Genomic DNA, 22,798 nt, shown 5'->3' on the forward strand with positions numbered 1-22,798 from the left:
GCGTAATGTTATGGGCATGGAGATGAGGCTACTACAAGGGGCCGGGGAGCAGAGCGGTAGGATAAAGCAGGGCGAGACGTTATATACTGGACACACACCACGAATAAAGGGAGCCTTCTCAAGTTTTATAAAACATGTCACGGAGCATTCATTCCGCAAGCAGAAGCTTGTACACCCAGTTCCTCTATTCTACGCTACTACACTTTGACTTTGAAACATTCATGTAGTCCCATACTATACCAGTTACAGAATACAACACAGATGAGAGTGAATAAGAGATAATGGTAGTGGGATGGTGTTCCACTGTTCTGCTTCTCTTTTTCGCCACTCCTACGAAACATTTCTGGACACCACTGCTTTTATTAGTGCCTGCAATGCTGGGAAGAAAACTATATGACAACAATAATGTTTAATGTAACTGGCCTTTCTAACAGTACAACTGGGCCCAGCTTGGCACCCCATAGTTGCATTGCAAATCAAAACAAGAGCCTTTTCAATAGGCCCAGTGGCAGACTCATGCTGTTTGAGGTTGTCAAATATCACCAGACATGGACTTCTGCCTAAATTGACATGCACCAACTCAGAGCAATGAGTTTCAACAACCATTAGCACAGTTATTCAATTTGTTGACTCTACTCTTAATGCAAGACTATGTTTAAGTTATTGTCTGAAATTCTTTGTCACCAACTGTTTATGTAGGAACCCGCCCTCACCAAATTGCTTTGGTCATGCTTTCTTAAAAGTCTAATCCTTAGTTTAGATGTGCCAAAGAAGGTGATAACATGACCAAGCTGTGTTTGGTTGATTCAACTGTATAGTTCTGAAGAAGAAGACCTTCTGTTTATTTTAACAGTAAAATTAGCTGTGGCCAAACTAACCACACAATGCCTACTAGTCTAAAATGGCTCCTAGACTAAGGAGTGAAGGTGGGAGCTTGGTACTGTTGGGGCCATGTACTGTTATGGTTTTTGAGTCAAACAACTTGCTTAATGATTAAATGTCTGTTAAATGTCAAATCCAACTTTAAATGTATAAAAGAGAGAATTAAACCTAGAGGTTTAAAAGGCTACGTTTGTTTAAACAAATTACAGATAGGATTTGGGGAAAAAGCATTAGAAATTAGCCAAGCATACATATTTTAAATATTCACAATGAATCTACTTTTCATCTTACATTGAACTATTTTTCAGATTTGTGTGGGTGCCGTTATAGGTTCTAGAGGCTTTTTTGTTCCTCATGAGAAATAAAGCATATGTAATGAATTTCAGAATTTTGGGACAAATGGGATGCAAATGGCAGCACTTTGAAAATGGACAATTGGGGGGTGGCCATAGCGCCACCTATGGATAATGGTGGGTCTTTTGTGGTGTGGTAGTTACTCATGGCCTATACTATCAATGTTTCAGGATTTGGAGAACTGTTTACCATTGCATACAAAATCGGAAATGCAATACCAACAAGATCCACATGGGCTTTTGTTAAAGTGTTTCTTGGCCTATACTATCTATGTTTCAGGATTTTGAGACCTTTTTACCATTGCATACAAAATCGGAAATGCAATACCAACAAGATCCACATGGGCCTTTATTTCAAGCCAAGAAGTGAAGGGAGGGGGCTTGGTGAGCCTATCCATTCCAGAAAGCCTTGTATTTTGTGCTTTAGGGCGTAACCTGTAGCGCAACCTATGGGTAATGGTGGGCCATTTGTGGTGTGGTAGTTACTCTTGGTCTATACTATCAATGTTTCAGGATTTTTATAACTTTTTACCATTGCATACAAAATCGGAAATGCAATACCAACAAGATCCACATGGGCTTTTGTTAAAGTGTTTCTTGGCCTATACTATCTATGTTTCAGGATTTTGAGACCTTTTTACCATTGCATACAAAATCGGAAATGCAATACCATCAAAATCCACATGGGCCTTTATTTCAAGCCAAGAAGTGAAGGGAGGGGGCTTGGTGAGCCTATCCATTCCAGAAAGCCTTGTATCTTGTGCTTTAGGGCGTGACCTGTAGCGCCACCTATGGGTAATGGTGGGCCATTTGTGGTGTGGTAGTTACTCTTGGTCTATACTATCAATGTTTCAGGATTTTTATAACTTTTTACCATTGCATACAAAATCGGAAATGCAATACCAACAAGATCCACATGGGCTTTTGTTAAAGTGTTTCTTGGCCTATACTATCTATGTTTCAGGATTTTGAGACCTTTTTACCATTGCATACAAAATCGGAAATGCAATACCATCAAGATCCACATGGGCCTTTATTTCAAGCCAAGAAGTGAAGGGAGGGGGCTTGGTGAGCCTATCCATTCCAGAAAGCCTTGTATCTTGTGCTTTAGGGCGTGACCTGTAGCGCCACCTATGGGTAATGGTGGGCCATTTGTGGTGTGGTAGTTACTCTTGGTCTATACTATCAATGTTTCAGGATTTTTATAACTTTTTACCATTGCATACAAAATCGGAAATGCAATACCAACAAGATCCACATGGGCTTTTGTTAAAGTGTTTCTTGGCCTATACTATCTATGTTTCAGGATTTTGAGACCTTTTTACCATTGCATACAAAATCGGAAATGCAATACCATCAAGATCCACATGGGCCTTTATTTCAAGCCAAGAAGTGAAGGGAGGGGGCTTGGTGAGCCTATCCATTCCAGAAAGCCTTGTATCTTGTGCTTTAGGGCGTGACCTGTAGCGCCACCTATGGGTAATGGTGGGCCATTTGTGGTGTGGTAGTTACTCTTGGTCTATACTATCAATGTTTCAGGATTTTTATAACTTTTTACCATTGCATACAAAATCGGAAATGCAATACCAACAAGATCCACGTGGGCTTTTGTTAAAGTGTTTCTTGGCCTATACTATCTATGTTTCAGGATTTTGAGACCTTTTTACCATTGCATACAAAATCGGAAATGCAATACCATCAAGATCCACATGGGCCTTTATTTCAAGCCAAGAAGTGAAGGGAGGGGGCTTGGTGAGCCTATCCATTCCAGTTAGCCTTGTATCTTGTGCTTTAGGGCGTGACCTGTAGCGCCACCTATGGGTAATGGTGGGCCATTTGTGGTGTGGTAGTTACTCTTGGTCTATACTATCAATGTTTCAGGATTTTTATAACTTTTTACCATTGCATACAAAATCGGAAATGCAATACCAACAAGATCCACATGGGCTTTTGTTAAAGTGTTTCTTGGCCTATACTATCTATGTTTCAGGATTTTGAGACCTTTTTACCATTGCATACAAAATCGGAAATGCAATACCATCAAGATCCACATGGGCCTTTATTTCAAGCCAAGAAGTGAAGGGAGGGGGCTTGGTGAGCCTATCCATTCCAGTTAGCCTTGTATCTTGTGCTTTAGGGCGTGACCTGTAGCGCCACCTATGGGTAATGGTGGGCCATTTGTGGTGTGGTAGTTACTCTTGGTCTATACTATCAATGTTTCAGGATTTTTATAACTTTTTACCATTGCATACAAAATCGGAAATGCAATACCAACAAGATCCACATGGGCTTTTGTTAAAGTGATTCTTGGCCTATACTATCTATGTTTCAGGATTTTGAGACCTTTTTTTCCATTGCATACAAAATCGGAAATGCAATACCATCAAGATCCACATGGGCCCTTATATCAAGCCAAGAAGTGAAGGGAGGGGGCTGGGTGAGCCTATCCATTACAGAAAGCCTTGTATCTTGTGCTTTAGGGCGTGACCTGTAGCGCCACCTATGGGTAATGGTGGGCCATTTGTGGTGTGGTAGTTACTCTTGGTCTATACTATCAATGTTTCAGGATTTTTATAACTTTTTACCATTGCATACAAAATCGGAAATGCAATACCAACAAGATCCACATTGGCTTTTGTTAAAGTGTTTCTTGGCCTATACTATCTATGTTTCAGGATTTTTAGACCTTTTTACCATTGCATACAAAATCGGAAATGCAATACCATCAAGATCCACATGGGTCTTTATTTCAAGCCAAGAAGTGAAGGGAGGGGGCTTGGTGAGCCTATCCATTCCAGAAAGCCTTGTATCTTTGTGCTTTAGGGCGTGGCCTGTAGCGCCACCTATGGGTCATGTTGGGCCATTTGTGGTGTGGTAGTTACTCTTGGTCTATACTATCAATGTTTCAGGATTTATATAACTTTTTACCATTGCATACAAAATCGGAAATGCAATACCAACAAGATCCACATGGGCTTTTGTTAAAGTGTTTCTTGGCCTATACTATCTATGTTTCAGGATTTTGAGACCTTTTTACCATTGCATACAAAATCGGAAATGCAATACCATCAAGATCCACATGGGCCTTTATTTCAAGCCAAGAAGTGAAGGGAGGGGGCTTGGTGAGCCTATCCATTCCAGTTAGCCTTGTATCTTGTGCTTTAGGGCGTGACCTGTAGCGCCACCTATGGGTAATGGTGGGCCATTTGTGGTGTGGTAGTTACTCTTGGTCTATACTATCAATGTTTCAGGATTTTTATAACTTTTTACCATTGCATACAAAATCGGAAATGTAATACCAACAAGATCCACATGGGCTTTTGTTAAAGTGTTTCTTGGCCTATACTATCTATGTTTCAGGATTTTGAGACCTTTTTTTCCATTGCATACAAAATCGGAAATGCAATACCATCAAGATCCACATGGGCCCTTATTTCAAGCCAAGAAGTGAAGGGAGGGGGCTTGGTGAGCCTATCCATTCCAGAAAGCCTTGTATCTTGTGCTTTAGGGCGTGACCTGTAGCGCCACCTATGGGTAATGGTGGGCCATTTGTGGTGTGGTAGTTACTCTTGGTCTATACTATCAATGTTTCAGGATTTTTATAACTTTTTACCATTGCATACAAAATCGGAAATGCAATACCAACAAGATCCACATTGGCTTTTGTTAAAGTGTTTCTTGGCCTATACTATCTATGTTTCAGGATTTTGAGACCTTTTTACCATTGCATACAAAATCGGAAATGCAATACCATCAAGATCCACATGGGTCTTTATTTCGAGCCAAGAAGTGAAGGGAGGGGGCTTGGTGAGCCTATCCATTCCAGAAAGCCTTGTATCTTTGTGCTTTAGGGCGTGGCCTGTAGCGCCACCTATGGGTCATGTTGGGCCATTTGTGGTGTGGTAGTTACTCTTGGTCTATACTATCAATGTTTCAGGATTTATATAACTTTTTACCATTGCATACAAAATCGGAAATGCAATACCAAGAAGATCCACATGGGCCTTTGCTAAAGACCAAGGAATGAGTGGGGGCTTGGTCAGCCCACACTCTCCTGAAATGTTGCGTGTGCGTCTTTGCCGCGCGTGTGTCAAGGGAAGGCTGAGTGTGTGAGGATTTGAAGCACGCGCGGGCAGGAGGAGGGGAGAGAGGATTTAGCCCCAAAAACTCTGAAATTAGCCAAGCATGCATGTTTCAAATATTCACAAAAAAATCGACTTTTCATCTTACATTCAATTTTTTTTCAGATTTGAATACTAAACATTCTCAAGAGTCTTCATATGAACTAGTGATAGTATCAGAGTATCCGCTTTAGACCGGTGGATGTGTAAAGCATTATTTTAGCGTTAGCGATAATTTTGATTTGCTTTATATCAGTCATTTTTTAAGATATTAAGTAAATTTTTCACATGGGAACATGTTGTAGTGTCTTCCACCGATATACCAAGTTTGGTGTTGATATCTCAAAGATTTTTTTAGATTTGACCCAACTTCCTGTTTTGATCCTTTGTTGATGATTTTGATTGGCTGTACCGGACAAACGATTTCGAAAATAAAAATTCCAGTGATAACTTTTGTGAGGCTCAGTCTGGAGATCCTGTCTGGCAATTGTGAAAAAGATTTGACCAAAATGTAGGAGGAGTAGCGAAAAAACGTGTTTCCTTAATCTTTATTGGACAGAAAAATCCAATATGGCGGCCGTTATAGGTTCTAGAGGCTTTTTTGTTCCTTATAAGAAATAAGGCATATGCAATGAATTTCAGAGTTTTGGGACTTATGGCCTGCAAATGGCATCGCTTTGAAAATTGACATATTGGGGCGTGGCCTGTAGCGCCACCTATTGTCTCACATGGCCCATGTTTGGTATGGTAGTTACTAATGGTCTGCAGTTTCAACATGCCAAATTTCACAACTTTTTACGGTTGTGCTCTAGGGGCTACCATTGACTCCCATGGGTAAAACATAATAATAATAATAATAATAATACCACCAATAACAATAGGGTTCCCTCCTACCGGAGGAACCCTAATAAAACTAACAATAACAATAGGTTTCCTCCTGACGGAGGAATCCTAATAAATGTATCTACAAGCAGCAATGTAGGGGCCAAGCAGTCCAGAGCAGGACAAGGCCTCAATAGCACTTGCGCAACAATTAAGTCACAGCAACCTGTTGCACTCATGCAACACACCAAGTTTGGTTTAAATATCTGTTTGCGTTCCAAAGTAGTGAGTTTTCAAAGTGTTTTTTTTCTGGTATAACACGACAGGCCTCCTCTGCTCCTCGTGGGAACAAAGGAACTGAAGTTTGGTAATGATCGGACACATTTTTGCTGAGTTATGCTCTCACGTGTCTTTTGCGCCTTCGCCGCCGCCTTTGATCAGCTCTACCGAACAAACGGTTTCGAAAATGGAAAATCCATTTGACACATTTGTGAAGCTTGGTCTGAAGATCATCTGTGCCAAATTTAGTAAACATATGACACAATTTGGGGCGTGTAAAAGGTTTTTACACTTTTCCATTAAATCCAAAATGGCGGCCGCGTCAATTCGGTTGTTATGAAATATTATCGATGGTCAAGTTTGATATCTCACAAGACATCAACCGACAAAGAAATTACTTTATTAAGGTAAACACTTCAACAGTTATTAGCCAAAACACGTTTATAGTTCCGGCCACACCCCTTTTACTCACATGACACAATTTTTGGAGGACATACTCAAAATAAGGTTCCGAGTAGGCATATCAAATTTGGTGTTACTGCCTCAAAGAACTGCTGAGATATGACTTCATTTCCTGTTTGGTGGCAATTCTGCTGATTTTGATTGGCTGTCACGGACAGACGGTTGTGGGGATCAAAATGCTCTACCATAACTTTTGTGCGGTTTGGTCTGAAGAGCATATCTGGTAATTTTGAAGAAGATTTGACAAAAATTGTAGGAGGAGTAGGCTTTCAGAGGTTTTTGATAAAACCGGAAATAGCGGAAAATCTATATTACCGGAAATTGACGCCATGGTGTGCATTGAACTTGGCTTGATCCAAGGAATCCAATGGTACTTCATTTTTGAAAATGGGTCATACGGTTCAAAAGTTACGTGTGTAAACACAAGTCCATTTTTGACCCGTTGGTGGCGCTAGAGTGCCCAAGTATGGTACATGAAACTTTGTGAATTGGACCAGGGGACTGTCCCCAATGAGTGTGCCAAATTTCACAACTTTCGACCAAGCGCTTATGGGGGCTGCCATAGACACCCAGTCTTAAGAATAATAACAATAATAATAATAATAAATGTAGCTACAAGCAGCAATGTAGGGGCCAAGCAGTCCAGAGCAGGACAAGGCCTCAATAGCACTTGCGCAACAATTAAGTCACAGCAACCTGTTGCACTCATGCAACACACCAAGTTTGGTTTAAATATCTGTTTGCGTTCCAAAGTAGTGAGTTTTCAAAGTGTTTTTTTTCTGGTATAACACGACAGGCCTCCTCTGCTCCTCGTGGGAACAAAGGAACTGAAGTTTGGTAATGATCGGACACATTTTTGCTGAGTTATGCTCTCACGTGTCTTTTGCGCCTTCGCCGCCGCCTTTGATCAGCTCTACCGAACAAACGGTTTCGAAAATGGAAAATCCATCTGACACATTTGTGAAGCTTGGTCTGAAGATCATCTGTGCCAAATTTAGTAAACATATGACACAATTTGGGGCGTGTAAAAGGTTTTTACACTTTTCCATTAAATCCAAAATGGCGGCCGCGTCAATTCGGTTGTTATGAAATATTATCGATGGTCAAGTTTGATATCTCACAAGACATCAACCGACAAAGAAATTACTTTATTAAGGTAAACACTTCAACAGTTATTAGCCAAAACACGTTTATAGTTCCGGCCACGCCCCCTTTTAGTCACATGACACAATTTTTGGAGGACATACTCAGAATAAGGTTCCGAGTAGGCATATCAAATTTGGTGTCACTGCCTCAAAGAACTGCTGAGATAAGACTTCATTTCCTGTTTGGTGTCTATTCTGCTGATTTTGATTGGCTGTCACGGACAAACGGTTGTGGGGATCAAAATGCTCTACCATAACTTTTGTGCGGCTTGGTCTGAAGAGCATATCTGGTAATTTTGAAGAAGATTTGACAAAGATTATAGGAGGAGTAGGCTTTCAGAGGTTTTTGATAAAACCGGAAATAGCGGAAAATCTATATAACCGGAAATTGACGCCATGGTGTGCATTGCACTCGGCTTGATCCAGGGAATCCAATGATACCTCATTTTTGAAAATAGGACATACGGTTCAAAAGTTGCGTGTGTAAACACAAGTCCAACTTTGACCCACTGGTGGCGCTAGAGTGCCATAGTATGGGACATGAAACTTTGTGAATTGGACCAGGGGACTGTCCCCAATGAGTGTGCCAAATTTCACAACTTTCGACCAAGCGCTTATGGGGGCTGCCATAGACACCCAGTCCTAAGAAGAAGAATAATAATAATAAATATAACTGCAAGCAGTAATGGCGGATTCCTCCAAACATTGCGAACCATTGAAAAATGTATATTCTTGACAAATTGGAACTGTATAGAAAAATCTATGCTGCAGAATTACCAATGGGATACCAAATCTGAAATATAATACCACCAGGATCCACAAGGGCCTTTATTTCAACTCAAGGAGTGAAGGGAGGGGGCTTGGTTAGCCTATCCATTCCAGAAAGCCTTTGTGCTTTAGGGCGTGGAATGTAGCGCCACATATGGGTAATGGTGGGACAGTTGTGGTTTGGTAATTACCCTTGGTCTATACTTTCAAAAAAGCTCGACCAGAGCATACCCCCCGCTCTCAGGGTACCGAGCTTCAGCTCAGTCATGATGCTGGGATGAATGTAGGCCTATATGTAGAGACCAGGGAGACAGACACACCGGCCAGCTGCCCTGATGGGTCCGTGGTAGATCATTAATGCGGGTTGTATCCTACAACGCTCGTGGCCTCCGAGTAGGACATACTGCTGCTGATAGATCAAGACGTTTGGTGGTGGACACATTGCTGGACGAGAGTGACATTGTCTGCCTTCAAGAAACCTGGATGACCAAGCAAGATCTGGACAAATTGAACTCCCTACACAAGAACTTTCATGGTGCTGGAGAGTCCACTACCGATCTCAGCATGAGAATGGTTTGTGGGAGGATAGCTGGTGGTGTAGCTATACTGTGGAACATAAAATATGACCCAACGGTAAAGGTGGTGTGGCTTAACGTTGACTGGGCTATTGGGTTGGAGTTTAATCACAATGAAAATAAATGTACTATTGTAAATGTGTACACACCATATGAATCCTATGACCATGAGGATGAATTTCAGAACAGGTTAGCTTTTATTCAGTCCTTCATAGAGGACAATAGTTCATGTTGTGTCTATGTCATGGGTGATTTTAATGCTGACATGTCAGATAAGTGTTTATTCGCACAACATCTGCAGCAGTTCTGTAATGAAACTAAATTAATTATATCAAGCGTTATTGCCTGATACAAGTTTTACCTATATAAGTGAAACGTGGCACACAACTTCCTGGCTAGACCATATTGTAACCACAGCCGATTCTCATGACTCACTGGAAAGTATAGAGATGTGTTATGGGCTGGCCACCACTGATCACATACCAGTTGCTATGCTGCTAAATGTTGAGAGTGTACCCTTGTTGCTGGCCCCCCAAGAAAACTGGACTGGTCAAAATTGACTAAAGAGGTTCGGCACAGATATTCTCTATTAACTAATTCTCGGATATGAACTGCAAGGATAAACATAATGCTGAAAAGCTCTGTGCCATGTATGATGATATTGTCAAATGTCTTTATGCTTCCAGTGAACCTTTTATTAATCACAAGAGTAAGGTCCCTAACGCACGGCCTGTCTGGAATGAGTTTGTGTCTGAGCAACATGCTGCTGCTAGAGAAGCCTTTAGAGTCTGGTCAGAGGCAGGCAGACCCAGACAGAGAGTGCTGCTTGATAACAAAAACCTCACAAATGCTAGATTTAAATATGCACTCGTTTCATTAAGAGAAATGAAAACACAATGAGAGCAGACTCGCTGGCCAGAAAGATGCAGAATAACAATCTTACTGACTTCTGGAAGGAGGTCAAGATCATAAATAATAACAGAACTCCCCTCCCTTCTGATATCAAAGGGGTTAGTTGTCCAGAGAAGATTGCTGATCTATGGCATGAGCACTACAGTAAACTATTTAATTGTGTTCAAAGTAACACAGTGAGAATTGATAATCAATATAAAGGTATCTCTGCAGACTTGATAGTTAGATCAGTAGATATTTATGATGCCATCCACATGCTAGACAACAACAAAGCTTGTGGTATGGATTCCATTTCTGCAGAGCATCTAAAAAATGCCAGTTATAGACTCAGTCCATTTCTAGCCATGTGTCTCACTGGAATTATGGTTCATGGTGTTCTACCGAACTCTATTATGTCAGTACTGTTAGTGCCTGTTGTTAAAGATAAGGCTGGTAAACTGAACAGCATAGACAACTGTAGCGCCTCTCTAGTTTGGTGGATTTGTAATGAGAGGTGGCTAACCTGAGTTCGTTAGTAATTGTTACTAACTTAAACCAATTTAACATATGAAAAAAACAATACAACCAACTGTTAAACAAAAACAGGAAAGATTTACTTCAGACAAAAAATCAGTTCTTCAGTTATTGGTTCAACATTTACATGACATCGTAATGCACATGGACACACAATACAAACTAGCCGGCAATGCTAACTACACGAATACCTTAATTCAGTACAGTTCTACGGTGCAGGCCTGAGTGTAGCTCGTGTGCGTTGTAGCCGTAAACAAAATGGCTGTTTCGCCAGGATGGCACAAAATAACAAGGAGCTGGTACCTCGGATCAGCAGTGCGGTAGCACACGCACTGCGGCAGAAGGGCGGCAGCAGGTGAAGGAGAGACCGACCAAATACTCTCGTGGATTTACGAGACGAACCAACTCAGGAAGAAGACTGAGGACGACGACAATCCCGACCTCCACCGGCTCCAACCTGGCACTCGCTGTCGCTAGTCTGGCGGCAAAGCCCGTGCTTAATCCAAAACCGCCAACAGCCAAACTCCTCTTTCTGGGTTATTGTTGTTGGTTGAGATATTCACCCAACAATATAAACATAACACCACTAATGATAATATAAAATCTTCACTCTTGGTATTTTACCGTACGCTACAATTTTCTTCTCCCTCCAACTCCTCCGCTCGCTCTGTCTTTTTCTACTCCAACCTCATCTACCCCAACTTCCCGTGTTACCCTGCCCTTTGACCTCAAACCGGATTGGCTTAACATCATAATCAAAATTAAAGCAACAACATAGATTCACAAAACATTCATCTTACTCTCTTCATATTTGTAACCGGTACATTTTAACATGCGTTTTTTAAACAACAGATATACATTTCCAAATGCTGTATTCAGTAAAACATGAACAATATGCATTTCTCATCAAATCAAAATCATACTCTCAAACCTTAAAGTCTATTTATTAAACTATGAACTTAAGTATTATGTATTCAAACTTTTATATTTATGTAATAGGATTGTTTCAACAGAAATGTTTACCACCCGGGCTACACAACTATCGACCCATTGCATTGGCCAGTATCTTGTCTAAAGTGTTTGAGAGAATTATTTGATTGAAATTGGAAATGTATATTCTGACTGCAGAAAATCAGTTTGGTTTTAAAAGAAAACATGGTACTGATCTCTGTATCTATGCTCTGAAGGAGATTGTCTCAGGTACACAAGTCTTAATTCATCTGTATTTTTATGCTTTATTGATGCTTACAAAGCTTTCGATCGAATTTGTCATGAAAAACTGTTTATGAAGCTAATAGCGAGAGGTGTCCCTAAACCTCTTGTGAGGATTTTGGTGTTCTGGTATGCCAATCAAACTTTTCATGTTAAATGGGACAATGTTGTATCAGCTGCTTTCCATGTTGGTAACGGAGTTCGACAAGGAGGAATTTGATTTCCCTTTTTGTTTAATATGGATATGGACGACTTATCAAGCCAGCTGAATAAGACAAATACAGGCTGTCTTGTTGGTGAATCTATTGTCAATCATCTGATGTACGCAGATTATCTGGTTCCACTCAGCCTGTTGCAACAGATGCTATGGGTGTGCTCTCAGTATGGCTTAGATCATGATATAAAATATAATGCAAAGAAAAGCCACATAATGATAGTCAGAAGTAATCAGGACAGGAAATTAACCTTCCCTACCTTTTATTTATCTGGCAGTCCCCTTGGTGTTTGTGAGGAAATAAAATATCTGCCATGTCATTTCTGATGATTGCACAGATGACAACGATATGTATCAACAGCGCTGTCAAATATATTCTCAGGCCAGTATGTTATTAAGGACGTTTTCTATGTGCTCAGATTCAGTTAAATGTTCCCTGTTTAGAACCTACATAACACCATTGTACACTGCTCATTTGTGGTCTATGTACAGGTAAAGGAGTATACAGATACTGAAAGTAGCCTACAATGATGCTTTTAGATTGCTACTTAATGTGCCAAGGTGGCATAGTGCTAGTCAGTTGTTTGTGTCTAAGCACGTACCAACCTGTAAGGCAATCCTGAGACAACTGATGTATGGTTTCAATGATGCTTTTAGATTGCTACTTAATGTGCCTAGGTGGCATAGTGCTAGTCAGTTGTTTCTGTCTAAGCACGTACCAACCTGTAAGGCACTCCTGAGACAACTGATGTATGGTTTCATGTGTCGACTGGACAAGTCTGAGAACTGAATAGTAGAGGCTCTGGTCAACCCTCTAAAGAGCTACTATCGATTACTTGGAACTTAAGACTACATTGGCACAAAAGTCTTCATACTTTTTATGCACTGTATTATCTATGTTTTATGTTTTCGTTTTACTCTCTTTTTTATAGCTCTATGTCTGTTATTTTATGTGGAACTTGGCGTCTGAAATAAAGATTTATATATATATAAATACATATATATATATATCAATGTTTCAGGATTTGTATAACTTTTTACCATTGCATACAAAATCGGAAATGCAATACTAAAAAGATCAGCTTTTGTTAAGAGATCCAAGATTACAAGATCCACAAGGCCTTTGCTAGAAACCAAGGAATGAGTGGGGGCTTGGTCAGCCCACACTCTCCTGAAATGTTGCGTGTGCGTCTTGCCAAGCCCGCGCGTGTGTAAGTTAAGGCTGAGTTTGTGAGGATGTGGAGCACGCGCGGGCAGGAGGAGGGGAGACATTCATTGGAAATTTGGCTAGAAATTAGCCAAGCAAGCAGGTTTCAAATATTCACCAAAAATCGACCTTTGATCTTACAGTCAAATTTTTCACAGATTTGTGTTATAAACATTCTCAAGAGTCTTCATATGAACTTGTGATTGAATCAGAGTATCAGTTTTTGACTGGCTGATGTGTAAAGCATTATTTTAGCGTTAGCGATAAGTTCAATTTGCTTTATATCAATCATTTTTGGAGATATGAAGTTGCCTTTGCACACGGTAACATGTTGTAGTGTCTTCCATCGATATACCAAGTTTCGTGTTGATATCTCAAAGATTTGCTGAGACATGACTTCACATCCTGTTTGGCGGCTTTTCTGATGAATTTGATTGGCTGTACCGGACAAACGGTTGCGAGGATCAAAATTCTTTTCGATAACTTTTGTGACGCTTGGTCTGAAGATCATCTCTGGTAACTTTGAAGAAGATATGACAAAAATTGTAGGAGGAGTAGGCTTTCAAAGGTTTTTGATAAAACCGGAAATAGCGGAAAATCTATATAACCGGAAATTGACGCCATGGGGTGCGTTGAACTCGGCTTGATCCAGGGAATCCAATGGTACCTCATTTTTGAAAATGGGTCATACGGTTCAAAAGTTGCGTGTGTAAACACAAGTCCAACTTTGACCCGTTGGTGGCGCTGGAGTGATCTAATGGGAGACATGAAACTTGGTGTAGGCATAGAATCAACTGTCCTTAATGAGTGTGCCAAATTTCACAAAAAGTTGTCGAAGGGTTCTAGGGGCTGCCATTGACTTCCATGGAACAAGAATAATAATAATAATAAAACTAACAATAACAATAGGTTTCCTCCTGACGGAGGAATCCTAATAAATGTAGCTACAAGCAGCAATGTAGGGGCCAAGCAGTCCAGAGCAGGACAAGGCCTCAATAGCACTTGCGCAACAATTAAGTCACAGCAACCTGTTGCACTCATGCAACACACCAAGTTTGGTTTAAATATCTGTTTGCGTTCCAAAGTAGTGAGTTTTCAAAGTGTTTTTTTTTCTGGTATAACACGACAGGCCTCCTCTGCTCCTCGTGGGAACAAAGGAACTGAAGTTTGGTAATGATCGGACACATTTTTGCTGAGTTATGCTCTCACGTGTCTTTTGCGCCTTCGCCGCCGCCTTTGATCAGCTCTACCGAACAAACGGTTTCGAAAATGGAAAATCCATCTGACACATTTGTGAAGCTTGGTCTGAAGATCATCTGTGCCAAATTTAGTAAACATATGACACAATTTGGGGCGTGTAAAAGGTTTTTACACTTTTCCATTAAATCCAAAATGGCGGCCGCGTCAATTCGGTTGTTATGAAATATTATCGATGGTCAAGTTTGATATCTCACAAGACATCAACCGACAAAGAAATTACTTTATTAAGGTAAACACTTCAACAGTTATTAGCCAAAACACGTTTATGGTTCCGGCCACGCCCCCTTTTAGTCACATGACACAATTTTTGGAGGACATACTCAGAATAAGGTTCCGAGTAGGCATATCAAATTTGGTGTCACTGCCTCAAAGAACTGCTGAGATAAGACTTCATTTCCTGTTTGGTGTCTATTCTGCTGATTTTGATTGGCTCTCACGGACAAACGGTTGTAGGGATCAAAATGCTCTACCATAACTTTTGTGCGGCTTGGTCTGAAGAGCATATCTGGTAATTTTGAAGAAGATTTGACAAAAATTGTAGGAGGAGTAGGCTTTCAGAGGTTTTTGATAAAACCGGAAATAGCGGAAAATCTATATAACCGGAAATTGACGCCATGGTGTGCATTGAACTCGGCTTGATCCAGGGAATCCAATGGTACCTCATTTTTGAAAATCGGTCATACGGTTCAAAAGTTGCGTGTGTAAACACAAGTCCAACTTTGACCCATTGGTGGCGCTAGAGTGCCCAAGTATGGGAAATGAAACTTTGTGAATTGGACCAGGGGACTGTCCCCAATGAGTGTGCCAAATTTCACAACTTTCGACCAAGCGCTTATGGGGGCTGCAATAGACACCCAGTCCTAAGAAGAAGAATAATAATAATACTAACAATAACAATAGGTGCCTCGCAGCTTCGCTGCTTGGCCCCTAATAATAATAACAATAACAATAGGTGCCTCGCAGCTTCGCTGCTTGGCCCCTAATAATAATAATAATACTAACAATAACAATAGGTGCCTCGCAGCTTCGCTGCTTGGCCCCTAATAATAATAATAATAATACTAACAATAACAATAGGTGCCTCGCAGCTTCGCTGCTTGGCCCCTAATAAATATAGCTGCAAGCAGCGATGCGGGTTCCTCCGCAAAATATTATAAACATGTACACTTTAGAAGATCGAGAGTTGGACAACAAGAGAGCAAAACTACTTCATGTTTGGCCAAAAACAATAGGCTGAATGGGGATTTGAACTCATGATCGTAAGCTTACAAGTCAGTCTCTATCCTCTCTGCTACACACCAACTGTTGAGATTGTATGAATAGAAAGGGCAGAGTATTAGCTTTGGTCAGCTTCGGGACAAAGGTTAAGAATTACAAGTTTAAATTGCATGAAATTGTTTGTGGTACTTCAGAATGATGTCATCCTATTGAACTAAACAGATAGTCAAAATTATGACAGGCCAAAAGATTATGGCTGGATTCCAACCTACAACCTTATTCTTTACAGGTCACCATCCCAGCCCATTGAGCTATTCTCAGTGTTAAATATTGTCATGTTCAGTTACTGTATTAAAAAGTAATCTGTTTCTCCTGTGGTAAAAGTTGTTAGATTCAGCCAACGTTGAAACCGCTCTAATTCAATCATATTTTGACATACCAAGGTGAAATTGTTTGTGGTACTTCAGAATGATGTCATCCTATTAAACTAAACAGATAATCAAAATGATGACAGGTCAAAAGATTATGGCTGGATTCCAACCTACGACCTTATACTTTACAGGTCACCATCCCAGCCCATTGAGCTATTCTCAGTGTTGAATATGTTCATGTTCAGTTACTGTATAAAGAAGTAAGCAGTTTCTCTTGTGGTAAGCGGTGTTAGATTCAGCCAAAGTTGAAACTGCTTGTACATTTCCTATAAAAATGGGACAACGGGATGACTGGGTTGCTGCTGTAAAGAATAACTTACCTATAGTTTTTTTATAAGGTTGTTTGGAGTTCCATAACTTGTCATGGAAGGAAATTTCAAATCATGCCTAGCATCAGTGGGGATGTGTCTTGGCTTAGGTTACTGAAATGAATTTGTGCAACAGACAAGGGATCCACCTGAACAATCAATTTACTTTATTAGAGATAACCATTAGCGTTATCTCTACCATGCGTAGACTACAAGTAGCTAGGTACTGTGGTGAACCTGACTTGTTTTGCAGTGGTCTACACAGTCTTGCTTAACAGATGATTGGAGTGTTGTGATGGGCTCAAATAAACACACATTGCTATGTTTTACAACCGGAGGATTTATCGGAGGACAAGAAACCTTTTTGTCAGAATAAAAAGTAAAAAACTATGCCTCTGACTGCTTTTGAACCTACAACCCTTTGTGTACCAGCACAACATCTCAGCCAATTGAACCATTCCCAGGCATGGAATCCACAAAGTTCAATAACTGGTTAATCAAATAAGCTGTTTCTCCAATGGCGAGCATGATCAGATTTGGTCCAAGTTCAAACACCTGTAATTCAGTCATATTTTGACATATCAAGGTAAAACTTTGCATGGTACTTCAGAGGCATGTCATCTTAAAGCCTATTAGGTTTGAACGATCCTTAAAAAATACATTTGATTAGTGACACAAACATATTGAGGCAATGTGGACATTTACATAAATACACCCCTTTCAGCCATTTTGTACTTGATTCAATTGCCTTAAGTAACATTTCTAAATACGTCAATGATACATATCTGTACCAAATTTCAAGTCAATTAGACCTTTGGTTCAAGAGAAGAGGAATTTTAAAGGTTTTCCAAAGTTATCACTGTACAGAGAAATCCATCATGGCGGACCTTATGGGTCCTTGAGGCTTTTTTGTTTCTCATGAAAAATGAGTCATGCACACCAAGTTTCAGAAGAATTGGAGCAATGGGGTGGAAATGCAATCACTTTGAAAATTTGACTTTTGGGCATGGCCTGTGGCGCCCCCTATGGTCCGATGTGGCCCATATTTGGTGTGGGGCTACCCACTTGGATGTAGTATCAATGTGCTAAATTAGAAAATTTATGACAAGGGACTTTTTGACATATTGGGGCGCAAGGACAAGAAAAATAATAATAAATATAGCTGCAAGCAGCGATGCAGGTTCCTCCGCAAAATATTATAAACATGTACACTGTAGAAGATCGAGAGTTGGACAACAAGAGAGCAAAACTACTTCATGTTTGGCCAACAACAATAGGCTGAATGGGGATTTTAACTCATGAGCATAAGGTTACAAGTCAGTCTCTATCCTCTCTGCTACACACCAACTGTTGAGATTGTATGAATAGAAAGGGCAGAGTATCAGCTTTGGTCAGCTTTGCGACAAAGGTTAGGAATTTCAAGGTGAAATTGCATGAGTTTGTGCAGGGTATTTCAGAATGATGTCGTCCTGTTTAACTAAACAGATAATAAAAATTATGACAGGCCAAAATATAATGGCTGTTTTCCAACCTAATACTTTATACTTTACAGGTCACCATCCCAGCCAATTGAGCTATTATCAGTGTTGAGTAGTGTCATGTTCAGTAACTGTATAAAAAAGTAAGCTGTTTCTCCTGTGGTAAGCGTTGTTAGATTCAGCCAACGTTGAAACTGCTCTAATTCAATCATATTTTGACATACCGAGGTGAAATTGTTTGTGGTACTTCGGAATGATGTCATCCCATTGAACTAAACAGATAATCAAAATTATGAAAGGCCATAAGATTATGGCTGGATTCCAACCTACGACCTTGTACTTTACAGGTCACAATCCAAGCCCATTGAGCTATTCTCAGTGTTGAACCTTGTCATGTTCAGTTACTGTATTAAAAAGTACGTTGTTTCTCCTGTGGTGAACGTTGTTAGATTCAGCCAACGTTGAAACTGATCCAATTCAATCATATTTTGACATACCAAGGTGAAATTGTTTGTGGGACTTCAGAATGATCTCATCCTATTGAACTAAACAGATAATCAAAATGATGACAGGCCAAAAGATTATGGCTGGATTCCAACCTACGACCTTATACTTTACAGGTCACCATCCCAGCCCATTGAGCTATTCTCAGTGTTGAATATTGTCATGTTCAGTTACTGTATCAAAAAGTAAGCTGTTTCTCCTGTGGTAACCATTGTTAGATTCAGCCAAAGTTGAAACTGCTTATAAATTTCCTATAAAAATGGGACAACAGGATGACTGGGTTGCTGCTGTAAAGGATAACTTACTTATAGTTTTTATAAAAGGTTGTTTGGAGTGCCATAACTTGTCATTGAAGGGAATTTCAAATCATGCCTAGCATCAGTGGGGATGTGTCCTGGCTTTACTCAGATGAATTTGAGCAACATACAAGGGATCCACCAGAACAATCAATTTACTTCATTAGAGATAACCATTAGCGTTATTTCTACCATGCGTAGACTACAAGTACATTTACATTTAGTCATTTTAGCAGACCCTCTTATCCAGAGCAACTTACAGTCCAGGGATATTCTCCCCGAGGCAAGTAGGATGAAGTGCCTTGCCCAAGGACACAACGTCATTTGGCACGAGTGGGAATCGAACCAACAACCTTCTGATTAATAGCCCGACTCCTTAACGGCTCAGCCATCCGACCTCCAGTAGCTAGCTACTGTGGTGAACCTGGCTTGTTTTGCTGTGGTTTACACAGTCTCGCTAAACAGATGATTGGAGTGTTGTGATGGGCTCAAATAAACACGCATTGCTATGTTTTACAACCGGAGGATTTATCGGAAGACTAGAAACCGTTTTGTCAGAATGAAAATTAAAAAACTATGCTTCTGACTGGTTTTGAACCTACAACCCTTTGCTTTCCAGCACTACATCTCAGCCAATTGAGCAATTCCCAGGCATGGAATACACAAAGTTCAATAACTGGATAATCAAAAAAGCTGTTTCTCCAATGGCGAGCATTGTCAGATTTGGTCCAAGTTCAAACTGCTTTAATTAAGTCATATTTTGACATATCAAGGTAAAACTTTGCATGATACTTCAGAGGCATGTCACCTTAAAGCCTATTAGGTTTGAACCATCCTTCAAAAATGCATTTGATTTAGTGACACAAACAATTTGACGCAATGTGGACATTTACATAAATACACCCCTTTAAGCCATTTTGTACTTGATTCAATTGCCTTAAGTAACATTTTGAAATACGTCAATGATACATATCTGTACCAAATTTCAAGTCAATAATAACTTTGGTTCAAGAGCAGAGGAATTTAGAATGTTTTCTAAAATTATCACTGTACAGGAAAATCCATCATGGCGGACCTTATGGGTTCTTAAGGCTTTTTTGTTCCTCATGAAAAATGAAGCCTGCACACCAACTTTCAGAAGAATTGGAGCAATAAGGTGGAAATGCAATCACTTTGAAAATCAGACTTTTGGGCGTGGCCTGTGGCACCCCCTATGGTCCGATGTGGCCCATATTTGGTGTGGGGGTACCCACTTGGATGTAGTATCAATGTGCCAAATAAGAAAATTTATGACAAGGGACTTTTTGAGATATTGGGGCGCAAGGAGAAGCCTGTGAGGTTTAGCAACCGACTCTCTGGTCCGATTAAACTACACAACATGCACAATCAGGGTGACCAACAAGATTATATTAACTAACCAACAATAACATTACAAACATCTAACTGAACGAACACAACAACTGAAATCCCTCGCAAGGCTGTTGTAACCAAACTATTTTCCACAAGTCTTTGCGTTATTGGACATGCCGCACTGCATGCTGGGTACCCAAGGGTGCTGACACTGATTATCTAGCAGTGCTCCGACTGCGTGATATGAGTATTAGTTTTTTGTCAGCTTTGGGACAAAGGTTAAGAAACGGTTGACATTTCAAGGTTAAATTGCATGAAATTGTGCATGGTATTTCAGAATGATGTCTGCCTGTTTAACTAAACAAGTAATCAAAATCATGACAGGCCAAAAGACTGTGCCTGGATTCAAACCTGTGACCTTATGCTTTGCAGTACAACGTTTCAACCCATTGAGCTACCCGCAAGGCTGAGAAATTCTGGTCAGTTTCTGTAAAAAAAAAAGATGTATATCCTGTAGCATGGCTTGTTCGATTCGGCCAAAGCTTAAACAGCTCAAATTCAATGATCTTTTGACATATCAAGGTGAAATTGCGCATGGTATTTCAAAACGATGTCATCCTGTTTAACTAAACATATATTCAAATTTAAGACAGACTCAGTGTGGCTGGATTTGAACCTACGACCTTATACTTTGCAGGTCACCGTTCCAGCTCGTTGAGCTATTCTCAGTGTTGAGTATTGTCATGTTCAGTTACTGTACGAAAAAAAAGCTTTTTCTCCAACGGTGAGCATTGTCAGATTTGGTCCAAATTCAAACAGCTGTAATTCAGTCATATTTTGACATATCAAGGTGAAATTGTTATGGTTCTTCAGAGGCATGTCACCTTAAAGTCTATTAGGTTTGAAAACCCATCATTCAAAATGACATTTGATTTAGTGACACAAACATATTGAGGCAATGTGGACATTTATATAAATACACCCCTTTCAGCCATTTTGTATTTTATTCAATTGCTATAAGTAACGTTTTTAAATATGTCAATGATACATATCTGTACAAAATCTCAAGTTAATTTGACCTTTGGTTTAAGAGAAGAGGTATTTTGAAGGTTCTCCCAAATTATCATTGTACAGGAAAATAGATCAGGCGGACCTTATGGTTCCTTGAGGCTTTTTTGGTAGCCATAAGAAATAAGACATGCACACCAGGTTTCAGAAGAATTGGAGCAATGGGGTGGAAATGCTACCACTTTGAAAATCGGACTTTTGGGCGTTTCCTGTGGTGCCCCCTATGGTCTGATGTGGGCCAGTCTGTGTTTGGGCCGTAGTTGTGGCATGTTGTATCAATATGCCAAATTTCAAAACTTTTTACCAATGTGTTTATGAGATAAATTACTATAATAATAATAATAATAATAATAATACCAACAAACACAATAGGGTCCTCCTGACGGAGGAACCCTAATAATAAGAATACCAACAATAACAATAGGTTCCCTCCTACCGGAGGAACCTAATAATAAGAATACCAACAATAACAATAGGTTCCCTCCTACCGGAGGAACCTAATAATAAGAATACCAACAATAACAATAGGCTCCCTCCTACCGGAGGAACCTAATAAAATGTTTGAAAACGCAACGTATTGATGTAAACGCTAAACGAGTAATGGATACGAGCTCCTTCCCTCTTGGCTCTCGACGAAGGCGGTCGCATTTTTCTATCCTCCCCTCCCTGACCTTCCCTGCTTCGCTCTGTCTTGTCTGTCTTGTCTGTCTCAAGATACTCTCTCACCATCACTCTCCGAAACTGGAAGCATGGAATTAATTAGCTGGTCTCTCAATGCAATTGACACCATCTTCTCGAAGAGAAGTTCGGGTTCGGGGGAACCCAAATGTCCGGACGGGACGTTTGCAGCTGGCTACACGATGGACGCGTGGGACAATTGGCGTGTCGTGTGTCTAGCGGCGCTTTCCGTTGAGGATGTTGAAGACATCTTTATTTTCGGAACCATGATTACAGGCTTTCTGCTGTGTGGATTAGGCGGTTGGCTTGTGTATCGGAAAGTAAGGAAACGGCTGCAGCCATCAAAAGCCCCCTTAGGCTGCCCGACCTGATTGAGACGGTGGGCAGAGCCGTTGGAGCACTGACTGTGAACTTACAGCAGAATAGGGAGTACAACAGGGATAAGTTCGCGGCTCAGCAAAGAAGGTTTGAGGATCTGGAGGCCTTCCTGAAGGGTGGACGTGAAAATTGAGTCGCATCTACTCGTCTAAACATCTACACCAATCTCATCTACTTTCGGCCCCGTAACCAGCTCAGGCCTTGGCCAAGGCCGTTGCTGGAAAACAACTCCCCTGGAGAGCGCTGAAGAGAGACTATCTTGCTCTTCCCTTCCCACTCCCCCACCATCAACATCTGTGGCTTGGTCTCTACCCGGGTCATGACCAAGGACGTCTCCTTGCCAACACTATCTGCATAGAGAGAC

This window comes from Hypomesus transpacificus, unplaced genomic scaffold, assembly GCF_021917145.1.
Source record: "Hypomesus transpacificus isolate Combined female unplaced genomic scaffold, fHypTra1 scaffold_65, whole genome shotgun sequence".
Classification (NCBI taxonomy): Eukaryota; Metazoa; Chordata; class Actinopteri; order Osmeriformes; family Osmeridae; genus Hypomesus; species Hypomesus transpacificus.